Source organism: Stegostoma tigrinum, chromosome 15 (genome assembly GCF_030684315.1).
Source record: "Stegostoma tigrinum isolate sSteTig4 chromosome 15, sSteTig4.hap1, whole genome shotgun sequence".
Taxonomy (NCBI): domain Eukaryota; kingdom Metazoa; phylum Chordata; class Chondrichthyes; order Orectolobiformes; family Stegostomatidae; genus Stegostoma; species Stegostoma tigrinum.
Genome location: NC_081368.1, coordinates 63,329,950 through 63,343,118, shown reverse-complemented (window position 1 = coordinate 63,343,118; position 13,169 = coordinate 63,329,950). Strand labels below are relative to the sequence as shown.

At 43.6% G+C, this 13,169-nt stretch overlaps 1 protein-coding gene across 2 annotated transcripts in view; it reads right to left on the bottom strand.

Moving 5' to 3' along the window:
* Positions 1-13,169, bottom strand: part of LOC125458829 (probable G-protein coupled receptor 174) — a 76,441-nt gene that overhangs the window by 50,848 nt on the left and 12,424 nt on the right. Inside the window, exons 2-3 of one of the 2 annotated variants that reach the window (XM_048544543.1) lie at positions 11,704-11,766; positions 5,774-5,894 (exon numbers count right to left, since the gene is read on the bottom strand). The gene's annotated coding sequence lies outside the window, so the exon portion shown is untranslated. The remainder of the gene's footprint in view (positions 1-5,773; positions 5,895-11,703; positions 11,767-13,169) is intronic. The other variant, XM_059651288.1, reaches the window with a different exon arrangement.

Genomic DNA, 13,169 nt, shown 5'->3' with positions numbered 1-13,169 from the left:
CACACGGACAAGGTGTGCAAGCTCCACACAGACAGTTGCCCAAAGCTAGAATTGAACCCAGGTCCCTGGTGCTGTGAGGCAGTAGTGCCAGTTGGCGTGCTGCCCAATATACCAGACCCAGTAAAACACAACATATTCCTCACGTGTAAGAAGCTTTTTTCTAAATGCCGTGAACCTCAATTCCAATTACTGCAATACTCGCAAGAATTAACAGCAGATTTTATCTACCAGATCGCTAGATTAACCTCATTTTGAACAGTGCTCTGGCAAACATCTGTGATTCAGAATCTTACCAAGTGCACTGATGACGAGCATATGCAAAAATGAACAATCAACCAAATGCTTTTAGGTGCAATTCAAACCTCCACCTACAGCCAACTCAACTGGTCCTCACAACAAAAAGGCAGCTCTCATATGAGCAGTTAATTGAATTTGCAGCCAAATGCATATCGTGAGTGGGACAGCGTACCACAGAATCGACGGTATCATGCACCACTGATCACATGGGATGTCTACAGATCTCCTGTATGACACATTGCTAACCCACTGTTCAGCTGGGAGTACTGTTGCCTCTGAGGCAAGTGCTTGTGGGTTCCAATTCGACCCAATGCCTCGGGTATGTAATCTCAGCTCACACTCTCACTTGTTGTGGATGACGGTGGGGCCAATTGAATGGGAATATTGCATCACTACCTGGTTTGCCTTCTCAGTTAAAACCAAAATATTCACTGACAGTATTTTGGTGAAGAGCATGAGGCTTTCACCCAAAGTAACACTCAACCAGTGTCCCAGCAATGGATTGCTTTGCTTGCATTTGCAGTTTATGGAATTTTGCGTATAGAAATTGGCTGCCACGTGTTTTGCACTGTAATGGTAATGACATGTCAAAACAAGTATTTCAATGGCTGTAAAGGGCTTTAAGACATCCTAGCATCATGGAAGCCAATGCAAATATGCCTTGCTTTTTGTTCAGATGGAACCAATAGCCAAGATGAGACAAAAATAAAGCAAGATAAGACTTGAATGTTCTTTGCTTTGTGTGGGTGTTCTGCTCCTGCCACAGACGCCACAATTGGGCATTGTGATTTCAGGGCCAAAATCTTTATTATCTCATGTAGCTATGTAATATTTCATTTATAATGTTCTTGAGAAGCATCTGGGGATGTTTCATTTTGTTAAAAGTTGTTGTTCAATCTGGTTCCTCTTTTGAATCCAAAGCGACAGTACATCAGTTTTGTAATTGGGAACAATGCCCATCACTTACACAGGCCACACCTACCACCCTACCACTGACTGTTTACTGTTGCTAATTCTAGGGACCATAAGAACATAAGACTTACGAGAAGGCCATTCAGTCCATCGAATCTGATCTGCCATTCAATGAGATTATGACTGATCTGATATTCCTCAACTCCACTTTCCGGCCTTTCCCCCATAGCCCTAATTCCCTTCCTGATCAAAAATCCGTCTATCACAAGCTTGAATGTACTTAATGACCCAGTTTCAACCTCCTCTGTGGTAAAGAATCCCACACATTCACTGGCCTCTTGGAGGAATAAAAAATCTTCCTCATCTTTGTCGTAAATGTGTGACCCCCATGTTGAAATTATGCCCTTTGGTCCTAGATTTTTCCACAAGAGGAAACAACGTTTCTGTATGTCCTCTGTCAAGTCCCCTAAGAGTCTTGTACTTTGTATCATTCAGTATTTCAGCTGTGTTTAGACAAGTGCTTTGTACAGTTTTAGTAATACCTTCCTAGTTTTGCTGTCTATTCACTTTGAAATAAAGTTCAACATTCCATTTGTTTCCCTATTACCCACTGAACTTGGATGCTAACTTTTTATGGTTCATAGATGAGGACGCCTGGATCTCTCTGTTCTGTATCATTCTGCAGTTTTTTTTTCAATTTAAATATCTTTTAGCCTCTCTATTCTTCCCAAGGAGCGATTTATAACACAGAAGCTGAAGTTTTCACTCCAAAGCTGTGAGCACAGTTTTGAGAAATTTCCTGGCTTGCTTCCTTAGAGAAGAGTGACCTAACAGGATCTTGGCTATGTCAAGGTTGGTGTATGTGCACTGGGTGCAGGGAGAGAGCATTCTGAGACAGCCACACAGGTTGTATTGTGATTGGGCATCTGCCATGAGCTTATGAAATTTGCTGAGATGAAATTTATAAGTTTCCATTGCAGATTTCACTATATAAAATAAAACTGTCATTGATAAGAGCCCACGTTATACAATTCATACAAAAATTTTCTTCAATGAAAACAAATTTGTTTATAGAGTCATGCAGCACAGAAGCAGACTCTTCAGATCAGCTCTTCCGTGCCAATCAGATTTCCCAAACTAAACTAGTCCCATTTACTTGCATTTGGCCCATTTCCCCTCAACCCTATTCGCGTACATGTCCAAATATCCTTTAACTGGACCTGCATCTACCATTTCCTCGAGCAGTACATTCCATATATGCACCTCCCTCTGTGTGAAAAAGTTGCCCCTCAGGTTCCATTTCAATCATTTCCCACTCAGGTTACACCTGTGCCCTCTAGTTTTGAACTCCCTTACCGCATGACATTTATCTTTCTACGCCCATCATGATTTTATAAACCTGTGTAAGATTGCCCCTCAATCTTCGATGCTAAAACAGGTAAATGAGTCCCAGACAAGAAAGTGTGGAGCTGGATGAACACAGCAGGCCAAGCAGCATCTTAGGAGCACAAAAGCTGACGTTTCGGGCCTAGATCCTTCATCAGAAAAGGGGGATCGGGAGAGGATTCTGAAATAAATAGGGAGAGAGGGGGAGGTGGACCGAAGATGGATAGAGGAGAAGATAGGTGGAGAGGAGAGTATACGTGGGGAAATAGGGAGGGGATAGGTCAGTCCGGGGAGGACGGACAGGTCAAGGGGGCAGGATGAGGTTAGTAGGTAGGAAATGGAGGTGCAGCTTGAGGTGGGGGGAGGGGGTAGGTGAGAGGAAGAACAGGTTCGGGAGGCGGGGACGACCAGGGCTGGTTTTGGGATGCAGTTGGGGGAGGAGAGATTTTGAAGTTTGTGAAATCCACATTGATACCATTGGGCTGCAGGGTTCCCAAGCGGAATATGAGTTGCTGTTCCTGCAACCCATGGGTGGCATCATTTTGGCACTGCAAGAGGCCCAGGATGGACATGTCGTTTAAGGAATGGAAGGGGGAATTGAAATGGTTCGTGATTGGGAGGTGCAGTTGTTTATTGCGAACCGAGTGTAGGTGTTCTGCAGAGTGGTCCCCAGGCCTCCACTCGGCTTCCCCAATGTAGAGGAAGCTACGACGGGTACAGCGGATGCAGTATACCACATTGGCGGATGTGCAGGTGAACATCTGCTTGATGTGGAATGTCATCTTGGGGCCTGGGATGGGGGTGAGGGAGGAGGTGGGGGGGCAGGTGTAGCACTTCCTGCGGTTGCATGGGAAAGTGCCAGGTGTGGTGGGGTTGGAGGGTTGTGTGGGATGGACAAGGGAGTCACGGAGAGAGTGGTCTCACCGGAAGGCAGACAAGGGTGGGGATGGAAAAACGTCTTTTGTGGCGGCTCGGATTGTAGATGGCGGAAGTGTCAGAGGACGATGTGTTGTATCTGGAGGTTGGTGCTATGTGAGGACTAGGGGGATTCTCTTTTGGCAGTTATTGCGGGAGTGGGCTGTGAGGGATGAATTGCAGAAAATGCAGGAGACATGGTCGCGGGTGTTGTCGACCACTGAGTTGCGGTCCTTGAAGAGTGAGAACATCTGGGATGTACAGGAGTGGAATGCCTCATCCTGGGAGCAGATGCGATGGAGGCGAAGGAATTGGGAACAGGGGATGGAATTTTTGCAGGAAGGTGGGTGGGAGGAGGTATTCTAGGTAGCTGTGGGAGTCGGTGGGCTTGAAATAGATATCAGTTTGTAGGTGGTTGCCCGAGATGGAGACAAAGAGGTCCAGGAAGATGAGGGATATGTTGGAGATGGTCAGGTGAACTTGAGGTTGGGGTGGAAGGTGTTGGTGAAGTGGATGAACTGTTTGAACTGTCCTCTTGGGAGCATGAGGCGGTGCCAATACAGCCATCAATGCAATGGAGGAAGAGGTGGGGTTTAGGGCCAGTGTAGGTACGGAAGAGGGATTGTTCCACGTAACCTACAAAGAGGCAGGCATAGCTTGGGCCCATGCGGGTACCCATGGGCCACACCCTTTGTCTGTAGGAAAGAGAAGTTATTGAGGGTGAGGACGAGTTTGGCTAGGCAGATGAGAGTGTCAGTGGAGGGGGACAGATCGGGTCTGCGGGACAGGAAGAAGCGGAGGGCCTTTCGGCTATCTGCATGGGGAATGCAAGTGTATAGGGACTGTATACCCATGGTGAAAATGAGATGTTGGGGACCAGGGAATTGGAAGTTCTGGAGGATTTCGAGGGTGTGGGTGGTGTCACAGATGTAGGTAGGGAGTTCCAGGACCAAGGGGGAGAAAATGGTGTCCAGGTAGGTGGAAACGAGTTCTGTGGGACAGGAGCAGGCAGAGACAATGGGTCGACCAGGGCAGGCGGGTTTGTGGATTTTGAGAAGTAGATAGAAGCAGGTGGTGTGGAGTTGGAGAACAATGCGATTGGAGGCTGTGGGTGGGAAATCACTTGATGTGACGAGGTTGTGAATGGTTTGGGAGATGATGGTTTGGTTCTCAGGGATGGGGTCATGATCCGGGGGTGGTAGGAGGATGAGTCGGAGAGTTGGCGTCTGGCCTCAGCAATGTAGATACAATGTAGATACAGCAATGTAGGTACATTGTGGCTTCCTCTACATTGGGGAAACCAAGCAGAGGCCTGGAGACCACTCTGCAGAACACCTATGCTCGGTTCGCAATAAACAACTGCACCTCCCAGTCGCGAACCATTTTAACTCCCCCTCCCATTCTTTAAACGACATGTCCATCCTGGGTCTCTTGCAGTGCCATAATGATGCCACCCATAGGTTGCAGGAACAGCAACTCATATTCCACTTGGGAACCTTGCAGCTCAATGGTATCAATGTGGATTTCACAAGATTCAAAATCTCCCCTCCCTCACTGCATCCCAAAACCAGCGCAGCTTGTCCCCACCTCCCTAACCTGTTCTTCCTCTCACCTATCCCCTCCTCCTACCTCAAGCCGCACCTCCATTTCCTACCTACTAACCTCATCCTGCCCCCTTGACCTATCCATTCTCCCTGGACTGGCCTATCCCCTCCCTATCTCCCCATCTATACACTTCTCTCCACCTATCTTCTCCTCTATCCATCTTCGGTCCAATTTCCCCTCTCTCTCTATTTATTTCAGAATCCTGTCCCCATCCCCCTTTTCTGATGAAGGGTCTAGGCCCAAAAAGTCAGCTTTTGTGCTCCTAAGATGCTGCTTGGCCTGCTGTGTTCATCCAGCTCCACACTTTGTTATCTTGGATTCTCCAGCATCTGCAGTTCCCATTATCTCTAAACAAGTCCCAGCCTGCTCAGCTCTCCTGAGAATTCAAACCCTCCAGTCCCAGTAACATCCTTATATATCTTTCCACACTTTTGTGTGGCCTCACCAATGTCCTATACAGCTGCAGAATCTCTTGTGGTCTTCTGCTGTACTCACTGCAAAGCAATTTGAATCAGGACCTTTTCTGAAGAAGGGTCTTGCCCCGAACGTCAACTTTCCTCCTCCTCTGATGCTGCTTGGCCTGCTGTGTTCATCCAGCTTCACAGCCTGTTATCTTGAATCCAGACCTTCTTTGCTGTGGCTAAAGGATTTAACTCACCAGCAGAGCAGAGGACTGCTTTCCTCTTCTGGTTATCTTCCACCAACATTTGCAGGTGCTGATCTGAGAAGAAGGCACAATTGGACCCATTCCTTCTCCAGCATCTCCTCTGTGTGACATTCTATCAATGCAAATGAAGGATGAGTTGAGTCATGAGCTATTCAGATTAAAACACTGTGATTCACTTGAGTCTGCTTTCATGCGCAAGCCATTATCTGTATACCATCAATGAGTACTGTTAACGTGTAGTGGAGAAATTCCTCTTTCTCTTTTCTTTCACGGTATATGGGCGTTTGTGGCAAGAATTTGTCACCTACCCCTAATTGCCCTTGAACTGTGTGGTTCACCTGGCCAATTCAAGAGGCAGTTAAGCGTCAATCACGTGCTGTCACATGTTGGCCAGACCCAGTAAGGGTGAAAAACTTCCTCTCCTAAAGAGCTGAGTTTGTACAATAATTGATGATATTACTGGATCATAGATAACAAAGTGTGAAGCTGGATCAACACAGCAGGCCAAGCAGCATCTTAGGAGCACAAAAGCTGACGTTTCGGGCCTAGACCCTTCATCAGAGAGAATGATGAAGCCCGAAACGTCAGCTTTTGTGCTCCTAAGATGCTGCTTGGCTTGCTGTGTTCATCCAGCTTCACACTTTGTTACTCGGATTCTCCAGCATCTGCAGTTCCCATTATCTCTCTCTATTACTGGATCACATTTGTTAGTTAACATTGAATTCCATTAGGGTAGATCTTGAGCTAAAATATTAGCCTGAACGTCTGGAAGACTAATGTAGTGATATTACCACAATGCTACCATCTCTGCTCAACCATATGTTTGGTGCCATGTATTTGTGACTCCCTGCAAGGTAACATGTTGTTCATAACCACCGATAGCCCTCCTGTTACACTTGCGTAATCACAAGTTATGACCTGATGGTGTGCAGGTCTGAGCGATCTAGTTAAGGGTCGACTGTTTGAGGGAATTCTGAGGGCAAGAGGGCAGGTGTATAGGACATTGACCATGACATTGTTCATTACTGAGGCTTTGATGTTAATGACATCACTGCACAGAAGCTTTACCAAGTCGCGGTGCCAAGGTGATTGCCATTCTCCACTCCACTGTCTTGTACATTCTGTACATGTTTTCAGTGATTCATTATAGTACACTGTGAATCCACACCAATGATTATCATTCTCAGGGAGAAGCCACACGGGTCAGCTGTTCGAAGGGCAGCTAATGGCTGGATCACATTTACAGTTCATCCGCGCACTTGAAACTCAATGAGACCTCCTTCAAAGGCAAAGGGATTTCACTGTGTACAACGTGGCTCTCAAATGGGGGCCCTGAATCACCAAACCGTGGCTGGTTTGCCCCCAATTCCTCACTGCTTCAGGGTCACTTGCACCAACTCCTAATATAAGCTGCATGCATTCATTGCCCAACCCCAGGCTGAAACTCTGTCATTGGGGCATAAAAGTCTGTTTCATGGATGTGGGAGTTCTCCTGAAACTATAAGGATGGCTCAGTGGTTAATACTGCTGCCCTCACAGCTCCAGGGACCTAGGTTTGATTTTACCCTCAGGCAACTGCCTTTCTGAAGTTTTCATGTTCTCCCTGTGTCTGTGTGATTTCCTCTGGGGGCTCCTCTCATAGTCCAAAGATGCTCAGGTTAGGTGGATTGGCCATGTTATTAGTGTCCAGTGATGTGTGGGTTAGGTGGGTTAGCCATGGGAAATATGGGGTTACAGGAATAGGGTAGAAGGTGGGGCTGGGCAGGATACTGTTTGGAGGACCAGTGTGAACTCCATGGGCTGAATGGCCAGATTCCACACTGTAGGGATTCTGTGATCCTTTAAAACAAAATCAAAACCTTAATCTTAAACCTTAACAAGGTGATTTTTAAAATTTACACTTTAAAACCATCTGTTTATTTCCAAGATACAATGAAGATGGTGATCTAAACAACAGCAGATTTACACTCCCAGCCAGATGCAGAGACGTGTGATTCGTGTTGAGGTGAAGAAATCCATGCCCATCCACTGTTGCATTTGTTTACAAGCTTATTCTTAGGACATGACTGAATCTCACAGAGAAGTCAGTTTACAAGAATGTGAGCAAGAAAGACGAAGAGACCAGAGCAATAAAGGCAGCCGATCTCTGTTCTTCTCCAAGTTGCTTGTGCTCAGAGTAAAGATACCAAGTTGGTGAAGGTTTAGCAGGACTAAATGATTTGTCTACATTTAACTAACTGGCTAAATCTCCAGGGCAACGGTTGAAACTTAGTTCTGGGTTTTAATGTTATGTGGCTGAGGACGGAGAAGAAAGGAAACAATACACTGAGAGGTCAGAATAGCTTTGGAATGGCTCCCAGAGAATGAATGGTCCACCTAAGGATTTATGTATTGCGTAATGTGGAAGGGAGAGTTGAAATCATTTTAAAAGTTCAATGGAAGAAAATTTTCTGTAGTTTAGAATTTGCGGTTTAGAAAAAGCGTGTTTAGTTATTGTTGTTTTCTGTTTGTTCATTACATTTACAATATTAAACTTGCAGTTTACTGGATATTCGAATGTTTCTTAAAAGACACCAGGGAATGTAACACATCACACAGGAAGAACTACCGGAAAGTAGAGAAGGAAATATGACTCAGAGGAAACAGTATAAAAGATAGGTGAACATAACCGATCTAAAAGTGTGTGGTATAGGTTATTTTAGAAGTGGGACATGAATTCTTGGGATTTTGCAGATTTCTTCCAAAATTACCACTGACAGCGAAGAATCTGCATGGAAATCCATTCCTTTATCTTTTAATTCAGAGTATGGTCAAAGAGATGTAAAAATGCTTTTGTAGCCTTTTTGCCATAAATCATCATAAACAATAACAGGGGTGCCAGAATCCTGTGGTCATGGTACAGTAGATTCTTTAAGATTATACCCACGATCAATGTGCACCAAAAAGCTTTTCCTGTTAACTCCACAAAACAACTTCCTTTCCAACATGCCTGCTGCTTCCTTCATAGGATTAATCTATACTACACATTTAAACAGACTGCAACCTGGCATCGTTTCCAAATCTCGTTGAACATCTTACAATACAAAAAGCGTTGGACCACAATTTCATACGGTTGACATGTGAAGCAGTTAAAATGTATGATTATATTCATTTCATTACTAGCAGGCTTAGCTGTCAAAGAGACAAGGACTGGTTTTTCACAGAATTTGTCGCAGGTGCAAATACAAATTATAACTGTTAGATTCTGTCCTAGTTAAGTTAACCCTTTTTGGGTCCTGAATTGTGTGTGATGCTTTCAGAGGAAGAATATACAATATGATAGTTAATTTGTTGGATGCAGTAGCCCCTAACATCTTTACATTACATCTTTTGGAACTTTCAGTTGTTACACCGAGAACTACTGCAAAGTTAAACATAAACCATGGTAAATGATTAGGTGCAGGGTGCATTGTTCATCTTCCTGCTCATTCCTGCTTTTTTTAAAAAAAAACAATAGCCTCTCAAAACTATTATTGATTGATCAGCATCCTCCTCAAAACAATATGACCCATCAAAGCCACTTCTCATTTAATTGAATAAAAGGAGCCAACTAGCCATTAACCTGAAGAGCTGACTGAAGGCAAAAAGGGAGATAGACTTTGAAGAGAATGTGAAAATGCTCGGAAAGATCATAAAGCAATCTGACCATAAATCCTGATTTAAAATAAGGAAGTAATGATTGTACTAATTCCATCACATCTTTCTTCATTGCAGACTGTCTTTAAGCAAGGTTTTAAAAAATATATTTAGCAAATTTTAAAAATATCTTGGAAACCTATCTCTCCTGGCAAACTTTTTAAAATTATTTATTGAGAGTTATTTAGAAATTGACAGCCTTTTTAATGATTAATTCTCAGGATCTAGCCATTGATGGCAACGGCAAGATTTATTACCCATTTCCCGTTCTCCTGTTTTCATAGTGAAGGTTTTGTTAGACAAGTGCAGAAAGTAGCTAAAAATCAACTATGTTGATGTAAAGAGATACTACGAACTGCTGATGCTGGAGAATCTGAGGTAGCAAGGTGTGGAGCTAGATGAACAGAGCAGGCCAAGCAGCATCAGAGGAACGGGAAAGCTGATGTTTCGGGCCTAGACCCTTCTTCAGAAAAAGTTGATGTTGATGTAAGACTGGAATTAAATACAGTTGAAGTACTGGTAGTGGGTTTCCTTCCGCAAATGACATTGTAAATTGATTTATGACAGCAAATCTTGACTTTTACTATCCTTTCACTTCATTTATTTCTTAACTGAATTGAAATTTTTAAACTCTCCTTATGGACTTTGAATTTTATATTATTACTCCCAGTGTTCTTTACTACACGCCGGTAACATAAGCAATAAACTACAGCATCCAAAAGCAACATACAAGCCTTGCACATGGAGGTAGTTGTAGGAGTAGGCCTTTCAACCCATCAATTCTGCTCTGCTATTCATTCTGATCATGGCTGTTGATTGAGCTCAATACCCTAACTCTGTCCTCCTCCCATATCCCAAGATCTCTTAAGCTACAAGAGCTGTATCTGAGATAACAAAGTATGGAGCTGGATGGACACAGCAGGTCAAACAGCATCTTAGGAGCACAAAAGTTGATGTTTCGGGCCTAGACCCTTCATCAGAAAAGAAAAAAAGAGCTGCATCTGACTTCTTGAAAACATATTTTTGGTCTCAAACATTTTCTGTGACAGTGAATTCAACAAACTCACCACTCTCTGGGTAAAGAAATTTCTCACCATTTCAGTCCTAAATCCTTACTCATAAACTACAATCACTGACTCAGGATTCTCCCACTCTCAGAACTTCCTTCCAGCATCCAGGTTCTGCTGAAGAGTTACCAGACTCGAAATGTTAACTCCGCTTTCTTCCCATGGATGCCGTCAGACTGGCTGAGTTTCAACAGCAATTTCAGTTTTTGCTTTCTGTATCTAACGTGCTCGGTCCTGTTAGAATTTTATAGGTTTCTATTGGATCTCCTCTCATTCATCAAATCCCAGTGAATACAATCCTAACCAACTCAATCTCTCCTCTTAATCAGTCCTGCCTCTGAGGAATCAACTTGGTAAACCATTGCTATACTCCCTTTACTGTAAGGGGACCAAAAATGCACACAATATTGCAGCTGCGGCCTCACCAATGCCCTATATAATTACAGCAGAACATCTGTACTCCCGTGTTCAAATCCTCTCACTATGAAGGCCAACATACAGTTTGCTTTCCTTCTGCCATCAGTATCTACACGCTTACTTGCAGTGACTGATGCACAAGGACACCCGAGTCTCATTGAACATTCTCCTCGCTCAATTTACACTTTTTCAAATAATGCTTTCCTATTTATGCTCTGAAAGTGGATGACCTCACATTTATCCACTTAGACTACATCTGCCCACTCACTCGGCCTGCCCCATGTCACATAGCAACAGCTCCTCATCCTCCTTGTATCTCACTCTTTCACCCAGGTTTGTGTCATGTTCAAATTTGAAATATTATGCTTAGTTCCCTCAACTAAATCATTAATATATGCTGTGAACAGCTGGGGTCCAAATACTGCAGAACCCCACTAGTCACTGCTTGCCATTCAGAAAAAAGACCTATTTATTCCTACTAAGATAACAAAGTGTGGAGCTGGATGAACACAGCAGACCAAGCAGCATCTTAGGAGCACAAAAGCTGACATTTCGGTCCTAGACGTTTCATTTTCTGTCTGCTAACCAATTTTCCATTCATCTTAATATACTGTCCCCAATCCCATGCACATTCACTTTACACATCAAACTCCTATGTTGGTCTTTATCTGTAACAAAATTAAACACAGTTAAATATGGCATGATAAGATATGAGGGCTGATAGACATCTTCCACTTCTGCATGGAATAAGCACAAACTCACTCGAGGATGAACCTTGGCCCAGCGAGTTGATCCATCCTGGGAGTTGGAGGAGCTGACCTTACACTGAAAACAAAGAAAGATCAGCATTACTTTTGGTGCTTGGCTGAACGCATCTGCCGCTTTTAGATCTATAAACATTCTCTCTAAGTGATTCCTGTGCAACCAGTGGAGTGCCAAAGAAGGAGTGTGGTTCAGCTTCTCCCTGAAAATGGGTGGAATATGAGAAAACCAGAAGTCACAAACCCAGCCCTGCGCCCAGCTCATGGCATCACACTGCTTACACAAGCAGCTTTCTGCCAAAACAAATGACTATGTTTCTCATTGAGCACTGGCTCATCTTACGTTTTGGGTGTCCAAATGAGTTATCTCATTTCCCTTCTCCCTCAATTCTCAACAGCCGAGAAAGAAATGGGAGATCCCTCATTGAAAGCCAGCCCTAAGGTTGCTCAGACTAATGCAACATACTGCATTCTGAGCAAATGGGCTATACCAAATGTATACGGACAGTTGTAAACTTAGCACGATGTCGTTATCTGCCTCCTGCCATTGTATTCATGACAACATATTTCCAAACAGTAAACCTTTGTTTGTTATATGCTCGAGTTTAACACTTACGGATTTTTGCAGTAGTGGAAATGCTTTCTAACAGATTGACTATAATCCTAATCCTGTCCAAGATCAAATGGCACATTTCAGAGAAGCATAGGTCAGTTCTTTGCTGCATTCTGACCATCATTTTTCCTTCAAACAGCATCAGTAAGCAGAATTATCTGGTGATAATCTCATTGCTCCTCATGGGATCTTGCTGGGCTTGTGGACATTTATAACTTGTGCAGCTGTCAGTGAGAAAACACTCTTTACAGCAAAAACTGGCCCCATCATCTAGGGCTAAAGTCACAAAGACTAAGTCTTCTTTTGAGCAATTTTTTCTTGTCTGTACTGACCCTTGCTTTGCTTCATGTAGACAGGAAACCTGAGTAATTTTCCCACACATTCATGTGTTTTAAATGAGGAAGATTGTGCTGTGAACATTTTTATTTTAAAATGTGTTGCCTTGCTTGTTAATAAATGTGCAAAGCAGCTTGGAACATATGCACTAACTTGTACTGAAGTTGGACATCAACATGCAGAGTCCACAACTACTTGACTGAAACTCAATCCAGGATGAATAACTCCTGTTGGAAAGGGGAATCCAGTTGGCGCAGCACTGCAGATGTTCCCTCTCTTGCCTATTAGTTTATAGGGCAAAACCAATCATGACGGAGGTGTAAAAAAGATTTTGAAATTTTCATTGGACTCTGCAAAACCTCTCATTCAAACGTTTGTGGGTGTAAAATGTCAGTTCACTGCCTTCAGACCAAAATATTTGCAAAACCTCAAGTACAATGCTGAAGAGCTGTCGCAGAGTCCAACATTAACCCTTCATATTAAGTTCTCTCTGGCTATCTGGGTGAGCATAAAATAAT